Source organism: Rhinoderma darwinii, chromosome 5 (assembly GCF_050947455.1).
Source record: "Rhinoderma darwinii isolate aRhiDar2 chromosome 5, aRhiDar2.hap1, whole genome shotgun sequence".
Taxonomy (NCBI): Eukaryota; Metazoa; Chordata; class Amphibia; order Anura; family Rhinodermatidae; genus Rhinoderma; species Rhinoderma darwinii.
Genome location: NC_134691.1, coordinates 282717533 through 282728874, shown reverse-complemented (window position 1 = coordinate 282728874; position 11342 = coordinate 282717533). Strand labels below are relative to the sequence as shown.

The 11342-nt window shown below is 42.4% G+C and overlaps 1 protein-coding gene across 2 annotated transcripts in view; it reads left to right on the top strand.

Moving 5' to 3' along the window:
• Positions 1 to 372: 372 nt before the first annotated feature.
• RAB5A (RAB5A, member RAS oncogene family) overlaps positions 373 to 11342 on the top strand; it is a 37653-nt gene continuing 26683 nt past the window's right edge. The window contains exon 1 of one of the 2 annotated variants that reach the window (XM_075827216.1): positions 373 to 513. The gene's annotated coding sequence lies outside the window, so the exon portion shown is untranslated. Of the gene's footprint in view, positions 536 to 11342 lie in introns of both variants that reach the window. The other variant, XM_075827215.1, reaches the window with a different exon arrangement.

Here is an 11342-nt window from a genome sequence, read left to right as displayed (position 1 = left end):
TGAAAAAACAGCTCCAATTCCGTCCGTAATGGACACTGCGAAAAACGCCTGCACATGCCATTACGTCTGAAATTCCGGAGCTGTTTTCTCCTGAAAACAGCTCCGTAATTTCAGCCGTATCGGACGTGTACGTGTGAACATACCCAAAAAGTCTGAAAATCAGGAGCTGTTTTCGCCTGAAAACAGCTCCGTATTTTCAGACGTTTTTGCTCACTGCGTGTGAACATACCCTTAATTAGTTCTTATGGCCATTTTTTTTCACCGTATAGCCTGACTGATGTGTGCATGAGCTGTAGCGAGGAGTGACCTGGAAGGGAAAGAAAAAAAACGAGCTGTAATGCTGGAGGAGTTTTGTCCCAGCGACTTCCCGTATCTGTGCTGATGTCATCGAGATCATGTGATTGGGCCAGACCGGAGCCATCGGGTAGCCCAGGAAGCTGGCGGAGTACAGGGAGGCGTAGCAGGGAGAGCCAGAAAAGGAGTCCGTGCACCTGATATGACTGTGCGGCTGCCGTGAGTGTCTGCTCCGTCTCCGGTAATAGCAGTGGCGAGGATGCGTTGTTTGCCGGGTGGGAGGTCGCTACACTGACGTGCGTGTGTTGTTATTTACATGGCGCCACTAGAAGGGGGTGATCCTGACCCTCTCACACGGCACAGTGTCCCAGCGGCTGTCTATGGGACTAGGACCGGGTCACTGACACCTCGGAGGGCTTCAGGCCTCTTATCGGGATGTAATGATCTGTGATCGGTGCACAGACGGATCTGAATAACCGAATGTCCTATAAACTGGAAGGGGAACTATATATGATGTACTAGATCATGCACTGGAAATCTACAATATCCAATACGATCGCTGTGCCCGTAGTAAACGATTGTTCCCAATTCATCTCGTGCAGGTTGTCCAATACATGTGACAATGCCAATTTATACCAGGACAATCTGATCGCAGCCAATCATATCACTACCGCAGATCCAACACCTTAATGTAAACGGCTGCCATTATTAAATGTAGTGTTTGACACCTCATTAGTCTATGGCCAGGTTAAGAACTATGGTTGATGGTAACCGGCCTGGTCATTCATAGATCCATATGGTTACACCGAAATATATATATATATATTGAACGCACCAGCGTGAATGACAGCGCATTTTGCTTGTACGTCACTATAGAGGTGGGTACGTCGTTTCTTAAATTATAATGCACCAATCTGCTGCTGCTACAAATCGCCCTAAATATTTCTGCAGTTGTTGCCCCTAAGGGATCCAATCCGAATTGAGCTGTTTGTTGCACAGACCCCCTAGGGGTGGAAATTGGAGTTTTTTTTTAAAGTATTTTAATGGCGAATTGGGTCATTGGTTCGAATTCACGCATGGCGTTTGCTTGCCTCGTGTTCACGTGGGTTTATTCTGAGTACTCCGGTTTTATCTCGCGCTCCAAAAACATATTGATAGGGTAATTGGCCCTAGTGTGCGTCTGAGGTAGGGAAATTTGATTGTAATCCCCATTATGGACACATGTGCATGATGACCGTCTCTATACAGCGCTGTGGAATACGTTGGTGCTATATATGCAACAGAACTAAATAACAAGTAATGGTGCACTTACCCCTATTGCAGTTTTAGGAAAATGCTGATCTTCATATCTGTTGGTGCTGTAAAGTGTAAGATCCCCTTTGGTGTGGCAGTGATATAGGAATCGCTTGTATAGAAATGCTTTATTGTTCTTCTACTATAGGAATCGCCCCTTCAGGAAGCGGGAAAGATAAAATGATGAGCAGGACAACGGCTCGGGGTTCGGTGTGCACATCTACTGTCAGAATACAGAACTCTGTATTCAGCAGTCATGGCAGTTCATGTCATGGCGTATAACAAGGAATTGTTACATGAGCAGTGCTCTGATATACAATCCAGATTAACATTTGGTTGGCGAAAGGGAACAGATACTAAAAGCCAGTTTTCCGCTATGTTCGGGACTCTTCTTTTATTAGCCCACTTGCTTTTGTGGCACGCTTCAAGTTGGCATATTATAGTTTATGCCAGTATATTGTATTGCAGGACAAGTAAGGTCTTTGTATCACCTTGGATGTATTACTAATATATGTCTGGAAAATCCCTATCTTTGATAATAGGGACTCTACTGCTGGATATAGGTGACTGGCAGCCATCGTCCCTGAAGCCATCTGGCATGCTGGCACGCAGGAGTCGAGCGCTGTGGCATTGTTAGCCACTTCCTTGTAGTTACTAGACAATGGGCCAAATATATTTGGGTGCCAAGTAGACACAAAGATATACCAATATTCTATAGTCTGATTGAGTCTCTTGGGAAACTGTTTTTACGAAACTGGTTCTTCACCAGAAATAGCTTAACAGTTCTGGGGAAACTGATCTGCTGCGTTACGACTAGTGCATGGCCTGAGGGGGCGCTGCGTGACACGGGATTTAAGGAAAGAGAACCCCTGTGTTATGCACCGTCAGACTCAGACCATGCACTAGCAGTTTATCCGTTTTGAATGGTCTTTTAAAATGGCAGTAAGGTTTTTCTTTTTTTACATGGCAGAGATTCTGCCCATTAAATGAGCGCCAATCAACAGTACAACATGCCGATTGGTGCTTGTTTGCTCAATCTACATTGAGCAATGATCGCGAGGCCGGATTCACACGAGCGTGTGCGTTTTGCGCGCGCAAAAGGCACTTGACAGCTCCGTGTGCCCTGTTCATATGGATGCGCGGCTGCGTGCTTTTCGCGCAGCCGCCATCTTTATGACACTCCGTTTGGATGTTTGTAAACAGAAAAGCACGTGGTGCTTTTCTGTTTACATTCATTCTTTTACTGTTATTGTGCGAATAACGCTTGTCCCACGGAAGTGCTTCCGTGGGGCATGCGTGAGTTACAGGCACCCATTGACTTCAATGGGTGCGTGATGCGCGAAAAACGCCTAAATATAGAACATGTCGTGTGTTTTACGCAGCGGACTAACGCTGCGCAAAAAACACGGACTGTCTGCACTGCCCCATAGACGTGTATTGGTCCTCGCGAGCCGCGTGAAAACCATGCGGGCTGCACGGACGCAAATCACGTTCGTGTGAATCCCCCCCAAGTATGGGGACGAACGATCAATAATACGATCGGTCGTCCCCATAAATTTTGTTTGCAGCACATTCCCATGTTACACAGAGAGATGTGCTCATGACTAGTGACCGTTTTTCTGGCGACCTAAAAGAAGCGATCTGCTGACGAATAAGCGTTTGGTCGTTGAATGGCTGATGGCTGCCCTGTTTACACAGTGCAATGATCGGGTACGAGCGTTCGCTTATAACCCTGATCATAGGCCCGTATAAAAGGGCCTTAATATTCTTATTAGCCATCAGATCTGCTCCAACTTGTCCTGGAGTTGAAGCCCTGATGTATCCGACAGACTGCTTACTAGATAAACTGGGAAATAAAACAGCGCTGCCAACAACCAAAAGAATCATCCAGCGTTAGAGTAAAAGAGTTTAATCATAAAAAAAAAAACCAGTGGCTACGCGTTTCAACGCTTGTCAGGCTTCTTTATCAGGCCATGATGAAGACGCTGGAGTGGCGTTGAAATGTGTAGCCACTGTTTTTTAAGATTAAACTTTTATTTACTGCAATGCTGCATGATTCTTCTGAATGTTGGCAGGGCTATTTTATTTCCCAGTTTTTCTACATTTTACCTTCATTCATTGGTTCCGGACACCCACCGGTTTTGCGGATAGCTGCAGCCGACCATACCTTATTACCTGTCTACACCAGTGTTGTACCTGTGGTTGTACAATTCTCTAAAGTGAACGGTTTTATTATCGTCCTATCGATTTTCACTTATCCCGTTTGATCTGCACGATGTGGCGCCCGGCGTCACCTTATTTTCTCTAGATCTGCCTACTACACGGTTACAACTTCTTAAAATACTGCGTTACAGTTGTCTAGGTTTGCATCTCTAGCAAAACTGTTTTTCTCAAATGACTCCGCTTTTCAGCTCAGACCTGGATTGGTACCGTGCTGGCAGCAGAGGACGGGGAAAGCCGCTTGGCAAAAGGGACTCCATGCCCTTCTCTGTCAGCCTCCATTAAGGGGGTTTTCCCACCAGGGACATTTATGACATAGCCACAGGATATGTCATAGATGTCAGATGCGAGTACCACCTCTGGGTCTCGCACTTCTCTCTAGAACGGAGCCTCCTAAACCCTGTTCTACCTTCTTCTGCTCTCGCTGCCTTCCGGCCACTTCCTGACTTTAGGGTCGGGAGATCCGAAAACAGCGTCGCTGAGCTACGCTGTTACCGTAAGTCTCAGAACTGAATAGTAGTTACAGAAACCGCATAGCTCGCATTAACCGCCATTCACTACTATTGGAGTTACGGAAACAACGTAGCACGGCGAGCTACGCTGTTTCCGTATATTAATGCTCGGAAATCACACTTTTCAGCTACAACACATAGCAGTAGAACAGGGTTTAGGGCGCCCCGTTCTAGAGATAGGTGCGGGTCCCAGTGGGACCCGCATCTATTTGACGTTTATGACATATCCTGTGACTGTCATAAATGTCCCTGATGGGAAAACCCCTTTAAGCAGATTTTTCCAAAATACATATAGGTGGAAACCTTTAAAAGGAAACAGGATGTTTCCAAATTATGTGTATAAGATACATGTAGTCTGAGTCTTCCACGTCCCTCAGTGGTGGCGGAGCAATGATGTTTACATGGGGATTATTAGGGGAGACGCCTTTTGTTTGCGTTGGTCATATTCCATCAACACCAATATGTAAACCTTTGTTTCCTATGTTTTTCCATATCGTAACACTAAAGTTTAAGAACTAAATCTCAGCATGTTGGCCTTTGTAGGAGTGTTACATGAATACGGTTGAAAAAAGTTCAATCGAGAAATGGGAGAAGATGTGGATGAAGAGAAGTAGAAGGTGTAAACTTTAGAACTTTCTTTCCCCCTATTAATCCAGAGGAAGGTAAAAAAAAAAGGAAATAAAATAGGGCATTCTTTGGACTTTCAAATGCTCAGCCCTATATGTTCCGGATTCCTTTCAGATTTTTCAAGGGAAAGGTTGAATTCCACTGCAACGGGATTCCGGAAAAAAAATTAAAAAAATGGGAGCCGTATGTCACTATATGGCATATGTTTAACGTATACGTCATAGGCTCTTTATTAACTTTTCATGGCGTCTACGTTAATCGGGTGACAAAAGATTTCAAAGGAAGTCTGCGGATTTATAGTTTTTGTGCCGCTAATCCGCATGTGGGAAAAACGCAGCGTAATTTGTGAGAATAAGTGACCTGTCACTTATTGATGCTGATTTCACATTTGTGTTGGAAAATCAGGATTTCCCATTGAAAACAATTGAAGGCGTTTTGTGGGCGGATTTTACATGAAATCTGCAGGTAGAAAACAAGGTTTTAGCGTAGTTTTTTATTTTATTTTTTTTACAGTAAAATTCTGACCTTTGTATTGCATGATTGACTATTTAATTTGGTCCATACTTCAGGTATACCCGTCAGCTGATCATGCATATTCATATAACTGCTGTCTGCAGAACTTTAGTCCCCTCCCCCCCCCCCTTCCACACTGCGTTTCCCCTGCACAAATGACATATGCGTCGGGTAAGCTTCCGCGCATATGTGAAACGCAACCATAGGCTCCCATTATACGTATGGAGGCCAAAAGAGTGTCCTTTTGACCTCTGTTGGGCGATATATGTCAGGGATACTGTTTTTTTTTTTGGCCTGGATAGAAAAGCATAGTTGATTATGCAATTCTATCCAGAGGCATCCGGCACAAAAAAACTATACCACATTGTATATGTTTTTTTTTTTTAACATAGGTACCTATGGGTGACATACAACTATATGGCAACCGGTACAGGCATCCATTTAACATATACGTCTTAGGCGCTGTTCATACAGAGATTTTTTTTTAAAAACTTTTTTGACGCGGAAACCATGTCGGAAAACGCGCCAAAAAACGTCCGAAAATGCCTCCCATTGATTTCATTGGGAGGCGGAGGCGTTTTTTCTCGCGGAAAAAAGAAGCGACATGCCATATCTTAGGACGTTTACGTCTCTGACCTCCAGACGGAATTTTGAGACAGAATTTTCTGCCTGCAAAAAAACTCAGCCTTTGTGAACAGGGCCTTTAGGTGTTCAGGAGATTTTCATGATGTATACATTAAATGGATGTCATAATAGCCTACAGGTGACAGATGCCTAACATCCGTCTGTCATAGACTATTATGGGATCCCTTAAACGGATACAACACCAACTCTTAATGACATATACGTTAAACAGATACCATAATAGTCTATGTCATAAAGAGTTAGTGATGTATCCGTTTAAGTGATCCCATAATAGTCTACGGGTGATGGATGTAACTGTTTGGCATCTGTCACAGCTTCCGTTTATCGTATATGTCAGAGATTTTCTCGGCTCAAACAGACCATAAATACAGTCTGAAAGGGGCCTTATTTATATATCAGCGAGACGCCATGGACAATATATTTTTTAATAAGGATCTTTATTTCTGCAGTGATCTTAGAGCTGATCTCTCGAGATTACTTTATAGCCAGTTATTGGCCCATGTTAAAGATGCTCTCAAGGTTCAAATACAAAATCTCATTGATCTTGTATTAAAATGATGATAATCAAAGGTTTTGAATGCATTCCACCTTAAAGGAGTTTTTCCATGAAGGATATTTCTGACATATCCACAGGATATGTCATAAGTGTCAGATGGGTTCGGGTCCCAGAGGTGGGACCCGCATCTATCTCTAGAACGGGGCCCCCTAAACCACGTTCTAACTTTTGTGCCCATGCTGACACCCGGCCCCTTCGTGATGACCTGGTCGTGAGTTACGGAAACAGTGTAACTCGCTGAGCTACGCTGTTTTCGTAACTCCCATAGTAGTGAATGCCAGTTACGGAAGCAGCGTAGCATGCGAGCTACGCTGTTTCCGTAACTACTGTTCAGTTCTATGGGAGTTATGGAAACGGCATAGCTGAGCGAGTTACGCACTCACTTGATCGGAAAATTTCCACTCAACTTCAAAGGGATGAAATTTCCATGTCCAGAGATCCCTTCCGGACGGGCGATTAGTATGAAAAACTTGAGGACCGCATCCGTATGGCAAAGGTGTAAAAGTGTTTTATTAACACATCCCAAATATAAAGAGCTACGTTTCGACTCCGCAGGAGTCTTTATCAAGCATGCTTGATAAAGACTCCTGCGGAGTCGAAACGTAGCTCTTTATATCCCGTGGATATGTCACAAATGTCTCCGATGGAAAAACCCCAGTTAAATTATGGCCTTTTGCTGAAAGAAGGCTCACATGGGGGAGAGAATGGACTAGCAAGTGTAGGGTTCTGGCACTGACAAACTTTACCATTTGCCCGAGCATGCCAAGCAAACAGTTTGTCCCTGAAAATTGATGGCACTTTGTCCTTCCATCAGTGGCCCTGATCCACAGCAGAAATTTGCCATATTGTTCTTGATGACCTGGGCTTGTACTTCTTTGCTCTTTGCCATAAACAAGGTAAAATAGCTCTTGTTATTGATTGCATACATACGTATATACACTACGTAAGACTTATTCATACATTGTACTTCATTTCACATTCTGCCTGAAGGTTATATACTCTTAACTAGTAGAGGTGTAGAATTTCCATTAGCCCTTGTCAGAATTACATCTCCTGTCACCTGCCGAGTACAAACAGGTCATAACACACTGGAATGTAAAAGTATAGCAAGCCTCTAGGAGACGTCTACCTTTGTGGATTAATATGTCTGTACTATATACTCTACTAGAGCTTGTGCTGTATACTGTGTCTACACTATATACTCTACTAGAGCTTGTGCTATATACTGTGTCTGCACTGTATACTCTACTAGAGCTTGTGCTATATACTGTGTCTACACTATATACTCCACTAAAGCGTGTACTAGGGCTGGGCAATTAATCGAAAAACAACTGAAACAGAAATTCAATGCAATTAACAGACGTAATCTTCTTCATTTCGGTTTCTTCAATAATTTGTTCCCGGTTTCCTCTGTATCCCCATCCTCCGGACTCAGATACAGTTGAATATAATGGTAGAGCAGGGAGCCGTAACGTCCCTGCTCTGCCTTTCACTATGTATCGCTGTACGCTCACGGCTCAGAGCAGACAGGCACGAGGCAGTGATGTCATCGCGCCTGTCTGTGCCGAGCCACACAGAACGGAGGAGCAGATGGATCTCCTCCACTTGTCGTTGCAACGTGGGTTAGGTGAGTATGTATTTTATTAGGCACTATGGGGGTATTCTACTGTGTGGGGGCAGTTGTCGGGGAATTATGCAGCCTGAGGGCAGCTATGGAGTACTTTACTGTTTGGAGGGCAGCTGTGGGGGCATTATACTGTGTGGAGGGCAGTTATAGGGGCATTATACTATGTGGAGGACAGCTATAGGGGCATTATACTGTGTGGAGGGCAGTTATGGGGGCATTATACTGTGTGGAGGGCAGTTATGGGGGCATTATACTGTGTGGAGGGCTGTTATAGTAGCATTATACTGTGTGGAGGGCAGTTATGGGGGCATAATACTGTGTGAATGGCAGATCTAGGAGCATTATACTGTGTGGAGGGCAGCTATAGGAGCATTATACTGTGTGGAGGGCAGCTATAGGAGCATTATTCTGTGTGGAGGGCAGCTATAGGAGCATTATTCTGTGTGGAGGGTAGCTATAGGAGCATTATTCTGTGTGGAGGGTAGCTATAGGAGCATTATTCTGTGTGGAGGGCAGCTATAGGAGCATTATACTGTGTGGAGGGCAGCTATAGGAGCATTATACTGTGTGGAGGGCAGCTATAGGGGCATTATACTGTGTGGGGAGCACTATAGGGTATTATACTGTGTGGGGGCAGTGTCGGAGTATATTATATACAGTAATATACAGCAGGTTCAGGGGATAAATATTAATTCAATGGCGTAACATTCAAATAGGAGCGTGGTATGCAAAAAGGGTTGTTGCCTAAATAATTGTTCATTAATCATAATCGAGGTTACATGTTCAATTAATCAGGATTTTGATTTAGGTCATAATCACCCAGCCCTAGCTTGTACTTTATACTCTACTAGAGCTTGTGCTATATACGGTGTCTGCACTATATACTCTGCTAGAGCTTGTACTATATGCTCTGTATGTACTATATGCACTGTCTGTACTATATACTGTACTAGAGCTTGTTTCTATTTACCGTACTAGAGCTTGTACTATATGTTCTATGTACTATTTGCACTGTCTGTACTATATACTGTACTAGAGCTTGTACTATATGCAATGTCTGTATTATATACTGTACTACAGCTTGTACTATATGCACTGTCTGTACTATATACTGTACTAGAGCTTGTTTCTATTTACCGTACTAGACCTTGTACTATATGCACTGTATGTACTTTATACTGTACTAGAGCTTGTACTATATGCACTGTATGTACTTTATACTGTACTAGAGCTTGTACTATATGCTCTGTAGGTACTATATGCAGTGTCTGTACTATATACTGTACTAGAGCTTGTACTATATGCACTGTCTGTACTATATACTGCACTAGAGCTTGTACTATATGCTCTATGTACTATATACTGTACTAGAGCTTGTACTATATGCTCTATGTACTATTTGCACTGTCTGTACTATATACTGCACTAGAGCTTGTACTATATGCTCTATGTACTATATGCACTGTTTGTACTATTTACTGTACTAGAGCTTGTACTATATGCTCTATGTACTATATGCAATGTCTGTACTATATACTGTACTAGAGCTTGTACTATATGCTCTATGGACTATTTGCACTGTCTGTACTATATACTGCACTAGAGCTTGTACTATATGCTCTATAGACTATATGCACTGTCTGTACTATATACTGTACTAGGCTTGTACTATATGCTCTATGGACTTTATGCACTGTCTGTACTATATACTGTACTAGAGCTTGTACTATATATGCACTGTCTGTACTATATACTGTACTAGAACTTGTACTATATGCTCTATGGACTATATGCAATGTCTGTACTATATACTGTACTAGAGCTTGTACTATATGCTCTATGGACTATATGCAATGTCTGTACTATATACTGTACTAGAACTTGTACTATATGCTCTATGGACTATATGCAATGTCTGTACTATATACTGTACTAGAGCTTGTACTATATGCTCTGTAGGTACTATATGCAATGTCTGTACTATATACTGCACTAGAGCTTGTACTATATGCTCTGTAGGTACTATATGCAATGTCTGTACTATATACTGCACTAGAGCTTGTACTATATGCTCTATGGACTATATGCACTGTCTGTACTATATATTGTACTAGAGCTTGTACTATATGCACTGTCTGTACTATATACTGTACTAGAGCTTGTACTATATGCTCTATGGACTATATGCACTGTCTGTACTATATACTGTACTAGAGCTTGTACTATATGCACTGTCTGTACTATATACTTTACTAGAGCTTGTACTATATGCTCTATGGACTATATGCAATGTCTGTACTATATACTGTACTAGAACTTGTACTATATGCTCTATGGACTATATGCAATGTCTGTACTATATACTGTACTAGAGCTTGTACTATATGCTCTGTAGGTACTATATGCAATGTCTGTACTATATACTGCACTAGAGCTTGTACTATATGCTCTGTAGGTACTATATGCAATGTCTGTACTATATACTGCACTAGAGCTTGTACTATATGCTCTATGGACTATATGCACTGTCTGTACTATATATTGTACTAGAGCTTGTACTATATGCACTGTCTGTACTATATACTGTACTAGAGCTTGTACTATATGCTCTATGGACTATATGCACTGTCTGTACTATATACTGTACTAGAGCTTGTACTATATGCACTGTCTGTACTATATACTTTACTAGAGCTTGTACTATATGCTCTATGGACTATATGCAATGTCTGTACTATATACTGCACTAGAGCTTGTACTATATGCTCTATGTACTATATGCACTGTCTGTACTATATACTGTACTAGAGCTTGTACTATATGCACTGTCTGTACTATATACTGTACTAGAGCTTGTACTATATGCTCTATGGACTATATGCACTGTCTGTACTATACAGTTCAGCAACATTAGTAAACAGAACTGAGCTACAATACCACACACAACCTGTGTATAGGTGTGGTTCTGTTTTTGGAAGGAAGTCGTCATGTTTTCTGGATCCTGGACAACCCCATTTAATCTTTTAACCCAACACATTTTCATGTACAATAAAAG